Source organism: Aulostomus chinensis, chromosome 1, assembly GCF_037954235.1.
Source record: "Aulostomus chinensis isolate RoL2024-O1b breed Wild chromosome 1, RoL_Achi_v1.0, whole genome shotgun sequence".
In the NCBI taxonomy this organism is placed as follows: domain Eukaryota; kingdom Metazoa; phylum Chordata; class Actinopteri; order Syngnathiformes; family Aulostomidae; genus Aulostomus; species Aulostomus chinensis.
This window is the reverse complement of record NC_141320.1, coordinates 33,956,301-33,968,760: the sequence shown is the minus strand read 5'-3', so window position 1 is coordinate 33,968,760 and position 12,460 is coordinate 33,956,301. Positions and strand designations below refer to the sequence as shown.

Genomic DNA, 12,460 nt, shown 5'->3' with positions numbered 1-12,460 from the left:
ATCAGCACAAATGATCTGTTCCTAAACATCAAAATCTACCATCCCCCTGATTGTTTTTTACAACTGGAGTACTGGTTAACACTTTAGAAAGCCTTCATTCAGAGCTGTGAAGAACCTTGAACCTGATATCCCAGACATCAAAGTGGGCCACTAACTGGCCAGATGAAGCTATGCTAGGCTGCTGTATTCTGAAGAGCTAAAGTAGCAGCTTCTGAGAGGGATGCTAACCTGGATCTGTTCATCTCCTACTTTAATATCAGCCCCCAACTTGGAGCTCTGACAGCCTCCAGCTTGTTGTTCCTGTTTCTGCTTCAGTCAACAGGGAACTCCAACCTGCAGTAGAATCTTCAACAATGGAATAGAAAAGTGAGGAAGAAAAACTAGAATAAACTTACAAAGCTGAGAAATGTTCATGAAGAAGAAAGGCACACGTTATGATTGAGGCCAGAAACTAAAACTCCACACCAAATGTACTTTGACTTGTAGGATAATGAACTTGAATGTGTTGAAACAGCAGATCAATGAATCCACTACCACACAACAAGATGGTGACCCCCTACCACAAGATGGCGTCACAGATCCTGACGGTCTGTGCAGGAAACACCGAGCAAAACATTACAACAAAGCTCCTGTTGTTCCCTCCAGGAAAAACTGTGGCTCTGATGAGAAGAAGGATCCCAGCCTCCTCTGAGGACCCATGGCCGCACCATTGGGTAGCAGGATGATGGGGTCGGCACCAGGAGGAACCCTGGTGTCTCCGATGCAGGGAAGATGGAGCAGTGAAGAGGCCACATTGTGGCGTCCTAAAGAGGACATTTGGTGGAGCCTGAGACAGCAAACATCACGCCCCCTTCATCAGAAGAACCACAGCACCAGAAGAAAGAATCCTGGCAGTGACGACAGGGAGGATCAGGGTGACCTCCTCACCTCCACCTTTGAACCTTCAAATGAACTTTAAAAAGCTTTAGAGTGGAGAAGGATTTTAAAACATTTTATTGTTTTTTCCTTTCATTCTCATTTGTGCGATTGTCTGATTTATTAGAAATAAACACTGTCTGCTGGGTTTACATTGACTGTGATTCTCTTTTTGCATGCAAGTTGAAAGTTCTGCCAATAAAAACACAAGTATTTGAAGACCAAAGGAAGAACCCCCAAAGTCAGGACCCTGAGATCAAAGTGAACGCTCTGATCTCTGAGGTCTGGGATATTTCCCATCCCATGGCCCTTCAAATAAGAGCCCTGTGTCTCTGTCTCAAAGTTTTCAACCGTATTTGTTTGTTAAATTAAAACCAGACGACCACTGTGGTCCTTTTTACACGGTAAGTAAAGCACAGATGCCCTGGTGGACCTGTTGGCACCCTGGACTTTGAATCCAGTGACCTGAGTCCAAGTCTCAGTTCCAGCAGGTTTCCTGCAGCCTTCAGCAGAGCTGCCATGTTTCTCTGTAGAGAACTAAGTGATGCTCTCAGCAGGTTGAGGGCACCACCAACAAGTGAGGTATGAAATTCTGACTTCCTTCTTGTCAAACAGGAAACTCCTAATACCTCATTTGAGTAAAGTACCTCATATTCCTGACATCCAAGTAGTAGTGAAGTGGAGGAAGAAGGGAGGAGATCTCCAACAGGATCCTTCTTTCCTCTGTCCTCCTTGATCTCATGGATCACCACAGTCAAGGGGAGACCCAAGCTCCTGGATGGATCTGGCACTCAGGAACTGCTGAGTTTTCCAGTGGACTTTGTTCCATCCATGGTTCAGGAACAGGACTCCTCCAGGTTAACCTGGTATCTTTCCACCCAACTGTGGGTTCTTGGAGAATTTTTCATGTCATGTCAAGAAATCAGGCTGGTGGGTTTTTCAATGAGAGAAATTCTGGTAACTTAATTAAGTGGCATGTTTGTTGAAGCAGTAATTAACTGATAAATTAAGGAAGGCCTGGCCAGTCTTTGCTCCCAGGTCATACGATGGAGTTAGAAAGTCCTGAATCAATCTGGAGTTCCATGATTTCCTTGTGGTTCATGATCCTTTTGACAATGTAGTCTGGAACAAGAGCAAGATGAACCTCCAAATATCAACAGGTTGATTGCAGGTGATGTCAAGTGGTATTTAGAGGAACCTCCTCCTTGTGTTTGGTTCCATGGTGGAATGGTGAGAACTCTGGATCCAGTGATCCCAGTTCAAGTCTTGGTGGGACCTTCCTGTCTGGAATGTGTCCCATGTAACAAACTGGTCAAGAGATGCAATGTGGTTCAAATGTTCTGGTTCATTTCTTACTGCCATGAACTCAGACTGTGTGTTTAATGTTAACAATAAATGCAACAACTAAGGAGCCAGTAGCTCCTGTGGAAAAAATTCTACTTTGTCAGTGAATTAATTCATTTGATATTGAAGTCTGCAACTTTCAGTGTCTGTCAGGATGGCCGAGCGGTCTAAGGCGCTGCGTTCAGGTCGCAGTCGCTCCTGGAGGCGTGGGTTCAAATCTCACTTCTGACAAGGGATGTTGTCTCCACATTCCTATGCATCCACAATGGTAAATTCCAAACCCAGTTGAAGCTGCTCTCCACTGATGGGAGTGAGTGGTTGAACTGGCAGCAGAGGAGGCAAAGGAGCTTCCCTGTGATGGCCTGGTTTCCTCCAAGATGGAGCAGCCACCAAACTCTAACTACAAATGTTGGATCAAAGTCTACTGAAGGAATGTGTTTTCTTTCAATTCACATTTTGTCCATTAACTTCATAATCAGAGTCTCCATCTCATCACATGACTAAAGTCTGGGTTCTGTATTGGTGGTAAAATATCCTTCCATGCCCCTCACTAGTTTGCACACAGAAAAGCATATTTTACTGGTTTCAGATCTCTTAGCTTGTTCTCTCTCTTAAACCAGCTGAGGCAGCTTTCATTGTGTGATTGATTTTAAAATATAAATATGGAACAGAACCATTGGAATCAGATGTCAGGACATTTGAAGGAATGTCAATCTCCTGTTGAAATGTTGCAGTGTGCAGCTGAGGCTCTCTGGCAGTGGCACCAGGAGCCACAATGGCAGAACCTGGACCCTCCTGGAGGAGAACCACAGGTGAGGGCCTTCTTGGCTCCAGATTGATGGAAATCAAGTGTCTGAGGCTGTTAGCAGCCATGAAGTTGATCTGGTTGGCACTGGTATTTGTTCTTGCTGCAGCTCAGGAGTGATTCAGGAGAAGAGTTTCAGAACAGCCCAGGTTGGGGACTGGAATTCTAAAATTTCCCCTGGAACCAAACAACCTTGGAGGGTAAAAGCTCCAATCCTAGCCACTCAGATGCAGCAGCAGAAGAAGCTGTCATCCACCCTGACAGTCAGAGCATCAAGTCAAGGAAACATCAAGTCACCAACATCACCATCTTGTAGTTCCAAACCTTCACCTGTCAGATTCAGCTACTTCTTATTGTGGGACTTTAAACTTGAACACAATGGAATTTGGACAAGGAGTTTTCCTTCCAGTCCAAACATCATCGTCCAGCCTCCAACCAGAGGTCCCTCAGTTATCATGGAGCCACGGGTGGAGTCTGGATTCTTTTCTAGAATGAGACGGCAATGACAGTCCTGCAGAGTGACATCACTGACATGACTTCAGTCACGTGACTGGATGACTTCAGTCACCTGACTGGATGACTTCAGTCACGTGACTGGATGACTTCAGTCACGTGACTGGATGACTTCAGTCACGTGACTGGATGACTTCAGTCACATGACTGGATGACAGTGTAGATGCCAATGTAGAGGTTGGGGAAATAGTCTCTGAGAATCCAGCTTGAAGCCACAGCCTCCTTGTTTTCCAAAAACCCAAACAGCGACCATCAGTCTCCCTCCAATCCTGTACTTGGGTAAACAACAAAAACAGAGTAAAAGTCTCTGGCAACATATTTGTTTCCTGTAGGGTTTCTTCATGTATGTGTGGTGTACCTGCTCTCCCAGAGGACTGCCATCTTTGTTCTGTGGGCTGACATGTTTTAGTGTCAGCACAGGTCATAGCGCTGAGACTGAACTCTCATTCTCCTCCAAGTATTATTTCCACCTCACACAAGTCGACTGAAGGAATGTGTTTGGTTCAAAAACCCATTTGTGTTCATCCTTCAATTCACATTTTGTCCATTAACTTCATCATCAGAGTCTCCATCTCATCACATGACTAAAGTCTGGGTTCTGTGTTGGTGGTAAACATCCTTCCACTCACCCAGGCTCCTCACTGGTCTGCACACAGAAATGCATATTTTACTGGTTTAACCAGTTCCTCAAGTAGTTTAGGAAAAAAGACACTTTGTTAGCTCCTGTAAAGGTCCCACTTTGGGTCGTAACACTTTTTTCCTGACTGCTTGACCTCTCAGTCAGAACAGCTGAGATGAGAACTGAATGTCTGGATTTCTTCCTGACATCATCAGGGTCTGAGGAGTTCATTAAAAAAAGGATTCAGTCAGATGGGAGTTAGAACTTGGAGACCAAAGAAGGAACCTCCAAATTCAGGACCCTGAGATCAAAGTGAACGCTCTGATCTCAGAGGTCTGGGATATTTCACATCCTGATGGCCCTCCAAAATAAGAGCCCTGTGTCACTGTCTAAAAATCATCATTTGTTTGTGAAAAAAATCAGGGTATGTTTGTCAGACTTTGTCAGACCTTTCCCCAAATCATCATTTGTTTGTGGAAATTAGATCCAGAAAACCACTGCAGTCCCTCGTACATGCTTAGTGCCATAGTTTGTCTCACTTGTTTCATCTTTGATGGTTCCATGGTGGAATGGTGAGCACTCTGGACTCTGAATCCAGTGATCCCAGTTCAAACCTCAGTGGAGCCTCCAGCAGGTCTCTGACAGGTGTTGATAGAGGAGTTGTGGCTGCTGACTACAGTGGAAGACACCATCAACAATGATGTGTAGGAGCTCTCAGCTCCTTCAGTCACATGACTGGGCCATCCTGTCATGTCAGTGATGTCACTTGGCAGGACTGCCATTGCATTCTTAATTCTATAACATCTGAGATTAAAATCTATGGAATTACAACCAACAAGCAGCCAAACACCTGATCAGATGCTCCTTCATCAGGCTGAGAAGAATCAATCTAAACTGGGATGAAGAAAATTAACTGAGAGGAGAAACCTCCTGATTGGATGACATGGACCCACCTGATCCATGTCAGCCTTGTTGGAGCAGAAAGAGGTGGATCAGAGGAATCAGTGGATCAAGACTCAGGTGGCAGATGAAGAATCTCTGTATTCACAATGGAGTCAGAGAAATCTTCCAACGTGAGAGAACGTGACAGACCATTTTATACTGAAGACAGGCTGTGTGTGTGTGTGTGTGTGTGTGTGTGTGTGTGTGTGTGTGTGTCCCTACTGACTGGAAACTGAATAATAACCAGACTAACTTTTATCATTGACCAAGTCTGGTTGACTCACTAAATTCATAACTCAAGTGATTATTTAATTAATAAACAGAACATGTGTCTAAAGTCATGATCAAATTAATGTAAAATCTGAGCAACGAGGGTTTGAAAATGTTCCAATGAGCCAAACCAATGTTGACAGTTAAAAGAAGCCAATGTGGGAGGATTCTTTCTGTCTCAGCAGTAAAGACCAATCCCACAGCTCACGTGAAGCATCAGGTCCTCTGTGAGAGGTGGGAATCCAACCAGGGACCTTTAGATCCACACCAATCTTCCCTGACCTCATAGAAACTGGAACCTTTCAACAAATAAATTCAAATTCAACTCAGCAGCAACTCTAGAACAGTTGCTAACTTGCTAATTCCTGTTAGCTCCAGATCAGACAATGCAGGCTCACCTTCACGCTTGGTTGTACGACCATCACCAGTTGAAGCTTCTCTGGTTCAACAAACTCTGGGGACTCAAGACACAAGTCAGCACCGGTGCAGGTCCAGATCCAGATGTTAGCTGAGGGGGACAATGGCTTAAGGGAGCTCCAGGGAGCTGGTTTGAACTGGTCCCTCATCTCTGTGAGTAGAAACCATCTGAGGTGGAGGGTGGAGATCTGCTTTGACCTCCTGATCTCCCAGTAAAGCCAGTATAGATGTTGAGCTTGGAGGAGTTGATGGCCTCCTTCATCTTCTTGTTGGAGGTGTTTGCTAAACTCAGCACCACCACAGATCAGAGGAACGTCCACTTGTCAGCTGGACACTGGAGTTTCTAGTGACCTGCAGGATCTTAGTTGTGGTGGCAGCAGGCCTGTTCCAAGAGCTTTGCTCACATTCCTGATCAGGCTTCATCATGGTTCTGGACCACTGAGTGATAGAAGCTGATCCTGGGGGTGGACTGTCTTTAGGGGGCTGAGGTGTCTGGTGGTCTTGGTGGACCCTCTGCATCTCAAGCTGAGACCACAGAGTCCTGTGTTCTTGAGTCATTGTGTATAGTCTCTGTTGTTGGAGAGCTCAGTGTGGTCCCTGATGGTCTAGTGGCTAGGATTCGGCGGTGAGACCGGCTCTCACCGCCGCGGCCCGGGTTCGATTCCCGGTCAGGGAATGAGTTATTTAGAGGTTGAGGGAGAGGTGATCAGGTGGTCCACATGATGGTGGAGGTGATGAACTGTGAATCCATCATGGCTCCACTCTCACCCCCATTGTAGTGTTCTTGGTTCACTCTGCCATGGCCCCATGTTGAAGGGTGACTGTCTCATTCAGGTTCAACCCTTTGTTAGACTCTATTAAGTCACTGACTCCTGCAAGGACAAACTCTGTAATCCTCCTTAGTAGCTTTGGCTCCTTGCAGCACAGAAAGTCCATTCACTGATGTAGGAACTGGAAAACTAACAGCTCCAGTCCTCGGTTCCTTGCACCAAAGAAAGGAGGGAAATGCAATCAATGTTGAATTCATTTACATTTCTTATATTTGATCAAAGATAGAACTTAATAAGCTGCCATCGACCTTGATGACCAACTCCTTCACTGTGTAGTTCAAAGTCCCTGGTTTGATTTGTGTCAGGACTTCAGAAGCTCCAATCCTCTCTAAGGTCCAGTGAGAGTGGAAGAGATTATAAATGAGAGAAGCAGGGCCCTCCCTCAGAACTGAACCAGCTCAGTTGGGAGAGCCTTAGACTGAAGATCTAAAGGTCCCTGGTCCGATCCCAGGTTTCAGCAGAAGAGCAGCATTGACTTTACTTTCCAGTGGAGGAACTGCAGACATGAAGGAAACTAACATCTTGTCCTGTGCATTCTTGTGACATTCAGGACATTTTTGGAGCCTCTTGTTGGATTTTGCCACAGAGAATCAGAGCCAATCAAAAGCCTGGTGGACTTCAACATGGAGGACTGAACAAGTCAAGAAAGCATCAGTTTGACCTTCACAGGTGTTTCTGTTCCTGTCTCAATGCTGTAGAAAGAGCCTGAGGAGCTCAGACAGTAGAGCATCAGACTTTTAATCTGAGGGTCCAGGGTTCAAGTCCCTGTTCAGGTGCTGTGGAGGTTCCAGTGTTTGACAACATGGGACTGGATGAAGTTCAGTGTTGAACAAACTGTCATCATCAAAAGTAGAAGTGTTCTTGTCTTGCCACTGTGAGACAGTCGCTAGAAAACTGACCAACAATAATTTCATGTGGCATGCAATTAACAAAACACCTACATTGATGGTCGAGGGGGGTGGAGCCTATCCCAGCATCTACGGGCCACCCTGGACAGGTCGCCAAAACCATTCACACTCACATCTACAGTCAATTTAGAGTGTCCAATCAGCCTCATCTCAAATTACATGTCTTTGGACGGTGGGAAGAAGCCGGAGAACCCACGCATGCACGGGGAGAACATGCAGATTCTGCACCCGAGCCTGGACTCAAATCCAGAACCTTCTTGCTGTGAGGCCACAGTGCTCACCACTGCACCATCATGCTGCCGTGGTCTCATATACTTTTCTAAATTGTGTTTCTTTCATGTCCTCCTGAGATCAAAGACAGAATTCTAGCTACTGTCAAAGCCCTGATGACATCATCAGGAATTCTGACTTTGATCTGGAGACTCTTGCTTTAATCTGAATTTGATCTGACTAATGTTTAAGTTTAGGTTGCATGACACCGACCACCTCATTTCTCCTGATGGACTGGTGACCTGTCCAGGGTGAACCCTGCCTCTTGAACAATGTCACCTGGGATCGCACCCCCCCCCCCCCCCCCGTGACCCTTAAAGGATAGAACAGAAAGTGGATGGAGGGATGGACTCAACACTGAAATCAGCTGATCTGATCCACATTCTAATGTTTCCTGTCCCTCTTTAGGAGTCAGTGAGAATAGTAGTGTATATAATAATGTGTATCCAACCTTGTAGTATCTTTCCAAAGCTTTTAGTATTTCTTCTTGTTTCTACTTGTAGTTTTAGTGTCTGGATCTTTTCTTTTGATGTCCTGCTGTCTGCTCTTTGCTTTTGGAGCTTCCTTCAACAACTACCAGGCCTCCTGGGTACTGTAGGAAACATGGTCAAGTTCTTCTGACTTCTCCAGGAACGTCCTGCTCACATTGGTCTGTCTTCATTTTGACTCCTCCCACTACCACAATGACCAGCCTTTATACTCTTGGTGACTGGGGCCCTGGTTGCTGCAGGCCTCAACACCAGCCTGTGGTTGTGAGCAGGGCAGAACAGAACTGACAGTATCTCCCATGCAGGACCTGGGTCAGCGCCTGGTGCCAGCTGGGGCACCGCTTTAACCTGGACCCCTAGAAGATCTTCTCCAGGAACTGGCCTTTTTGGTTCCATCAAGGCCTGAGAGGATGGTGAAGAGTGATCCTCCACCAGGCAGCACAGTCAGCAGCAGCCATTTTGTTCCACTAGAATCAAGTATGATAGTGACAGACTGGTGAGTACTTGCTAACTGACACTTCCTGTTTTTACTGCTATTCTTCCATGAATGTGCTCATGTTGGCTGGTCCCCAACCACAGTTTCAAAGCCATGAGGACATCTCTCATCAACAATCAGACTTATTTTTTCTCTATTTGGACAAATAAGGTTCCAACTGACACGGCTGGCCAACGTCCTGGAGTTCATTCAGCCTGGAGAACCAGGTGCTGGTTCCTTCTTTTACCAGGCAGGAACGGGCAGCAGATCCAAGATCAGTAGGTGCAGATGTCTGCTTTGACTGGTAGGAGGAAAGAGAGCAGGAGAGCTGGTCAGAGACAAAGACAGATCATGAAGAAGGAGTGCTGTATTCTGCTAGCACATGCTAGTGACAGTCAGAGATCAGGAGTCTCAGCAGGGAAAGATTCATGTCTTATTTCAGAGGACAATTGGACGTTCACTGGAAGACTGTGAATGTTTGAGGGTCAGAGGAGAAAAGAGGACAAGTGCACCTGTTGTGTGTGATGGGGCACCAGCATGGAGGAAGTTGTCAAACATTTTGAGTGAAAAAGCGTGAATCTTCAAGTAAAGAATTAAAATGATTTAGTTAACAATGAGGTCTCTGTCATAAAACAAAAGGAACAACTGACTCCCTCACCATTTCCACCCTCTTCAACAGATCCACATTTCAAAACAACCAGGTTTATTTTGTTCCCTTCTTTTAGCAGAGGATGGTTTTGATCCATCCACCTCTGGGTTCTGGGCCCAGCATGCTTCCTCTGTAAATCCATATTTTGGGTTCTGGCTTGTTCTGCTTTTCATTTTGTGTTTGTATTAAAGTTCTGTTGCTGAAAAAAAGACTTTTTTGCCTTTTTAAAAACACACACACACACACACACACTACAGCCAAGCATATAGAATGATACAGTCTGAGGTGGTTTTGACTGGTAGGCACCAGTGTGCACTGTTTGGCACTGAAGTCATGTGACTGAGGTCATTCAGTCATGTGACTGAAGTCATCCAGTCATGACTGAAGTCATCCAGTCACGTGACTGAAGTCATCCAGTCATGTGACTGAAGTCATCCATTCATGTCAGTGATGTCACTCTGCAGGACTGTCATTGCCGTCTCATTCTAGAAAAGAATCCAGACTCCACCTGTGGCTCCATGATAACTGATGGACCTCTGGTTGGAGGCTGGACGATGATGTTTGGTCTGGGGGGGTTAAGATGGTGGGGCTGTTTCAGTTCTAGTGCTGAAGGCTTTCACCATGACAGTCAGACTCTCCTCTGTCCTTCATGGTCCCTCAAATGTGCAGTGTGGACCTCACACACTGAATTTAGCCTGAAAACTCTTCATGAACAGCAGGAGACTCAGAGTCTCTGTGGCGCTCGGCTGTTAACAGAGAGGCTGGTGGTTGGAGCCCCCCAGGGACCAGGACCAGGCTCTACTGGTGCTGAGGACTCTGTTGATCAGCTGCTGAGTTGCTACTTGATGTCAACATTGGTCTGTTTCATCCTGAGTAGTTTGATCCTAGCAGAGTGGCTGCATCGATGATCTGAATGTGGACGGACAGACTGACCCTCCACAGCAGACGCCTGTCACAGATCTCTGGATGAGACACTTTGAGGTAAAGCCAGGTTCTGCCAGTCCCACTCACATGTTTCAATCACATGTTCAGAGATGGGTTTGTTGTTCCTGAATCCATTTCTTATTTTCTGATCACCTTGTGGATTGTTCATCATTCTCCTCATCACCATACTTTAGGTTGCAGTACGAACACCTTAGTTAGTCTGGGGTTGCAGGAATCATACAGCATCCAAATAATAGCAGGCTGAAACATTTATTTAAAAGAGTTTAACATGGTTACACACACACACACACACACACACACACACACAGCCTTTCTTTGGTATAAAATGGTCTGTCACGTTCTCTCACATTGCACAACAACACAACAAACAAAGACGGCAGGTCCAGTGTGGTCCTGATAAGACCACTGGACTGCAGGGTCCCAGTATCACCGGTGACAATGGTTTTACCAGCTGGGACCTTGGACAAGAACTTCTCAGAGGAAACTCATCATGGAGGCTCAGTGAAGAAAACTAGACCTGAGCTGCCTGCTGGAACCTAGCAGGTGAAGGACAGAGCTCCACCTCTTTAGAGACACCACCACTGTGGGCTCATGTTGGCAAAAGAAGTGGGTCAGTTTTTGACACACACACACACACACACACACACACACACACACACACACACACACACACACACACTTACCGTCCTCCCAAGTCTGACGTTGGCTTTGGCACTGTTCTTGTTCTTTAATGATGCCGTTAATGCTGGCCTCTGCTCCATGGCGAAGACCATGAACGAGTTAGGAGGTCTCCTGATGTCCCCTGGTCCTCAGTTTCAGTTCCATGGACATACAGAAGACAATGAGGGGAGCCCAAATTACAGCAGGGTGAAGCTGGGAGGCAGGAGTGTCCACACAGAAACACTGACATGAGCAGAACACTAAGATCCTCCTGGTTCAGACACGAGACGTAGAACATTTAAAAACTAAGATGCGACTGAATACAGGCTGACTGGGATTACATGTTGAATTACTTTGAGTTTTATCAGCCGGCGACCACATACAGGGACACGTGCTCTGCTGGCTGAGGCTCCAACTCCAAACGGTTGTAAGTAATGGGAGGGTAGACTGGGGGGTCGGCCGACTGGCCAAAGACAACAGTCAGTAAGAAACGAAGAGCTGCGTGTGCTGCTCTGACAGGCCGGCCCAGAGCTGCCCAGAGGTTGTTCATTGTGGAAAAGCTTGAGGGTTTTTGAAGTGAGGTGAACACACTGAGGATCCTGGAATGATCAGCTGCTGGCTCCGCCCTCATATCTACGTTTTCAGGAGTTCCACTTGCCAGAAGTTTGAGATCAATGACAGAGTTTTTAGATCACACCTGGAAGTTTGTATCCCTGTCAAGAAGTCTTCAACTAAAATCCAGATTTCCCAGATCTAAGAATTCAAAGATTGAGAGGCTGCAACAGATGAGGTCACAGCGAGAGTGGGTTGGGGACTGAGATTCCTCTTAAAAACTTGAGACTAAATCATCCTCACAGCCACAAATTCCACTCTAAACAATTTGTTTTGTTTTTCTGGTTCAATGAAGGAAAGCCTCTCCTCCTTCTGTGTCTCTAAGTGTCTAAACTGAGCCTCCCACATTTGCTCACAGGGCCTCCCACTGTCAGGAGGAACCTGCAGCAGCCTCATTGACTCGGTCTTCAATGAGACCAGGATTTTCAGGAGCAAATCTCAACCTGACACTTGCATTAAGACAATTTGTTATGTGGTTATATGCAGACTCCAGGTCTGACAAGCTTAAACTGTCAGAGGACTTAAAGCTGCATTTTCTGTAATGGCCAGCAGGGGGCAACTCCACTGGTTCCAAATCAGGCTGATGTCATCAGAGAATGAACCTCCTTGGACTTCATTTCTCAGCCCAGTGAAACTTCCCTTGTGACTCTGTGCTCCCTCCTGTTTCTGTTGATGAGTTCTGCCTGTCTGAGTACAACAGCTGACTGTTAGCAGGTTAAACTAGAGCCGTGCTCGTGATAGCAGGTTAATCTAGAGCCGTGCTAATGATAGCAGGTTAAACTAGAGCCATGCTAATCA

General features: G+C 46.1%; 1 non-coding gene across 1 annotated transcript; it reads left to right on the top strand.

The window, feature by feature from the left end:
* The first annotated feature begins 6,419 nt into the window (after positions 1–6,419).
* On the top strand, positions 6,420–6,501 carry trnal-gag (transfer RNA leucine (anticodon GAG)). Its single transcript is given in 2 exon segments — positions 6,420–6,456; positions 6,467–6,501. It is a non-coding gene; the product is annotated as a tRNA-Leu (tRNA).
* Positions 6,502–12,460: the final 5,959 nt, after the last annotated feature.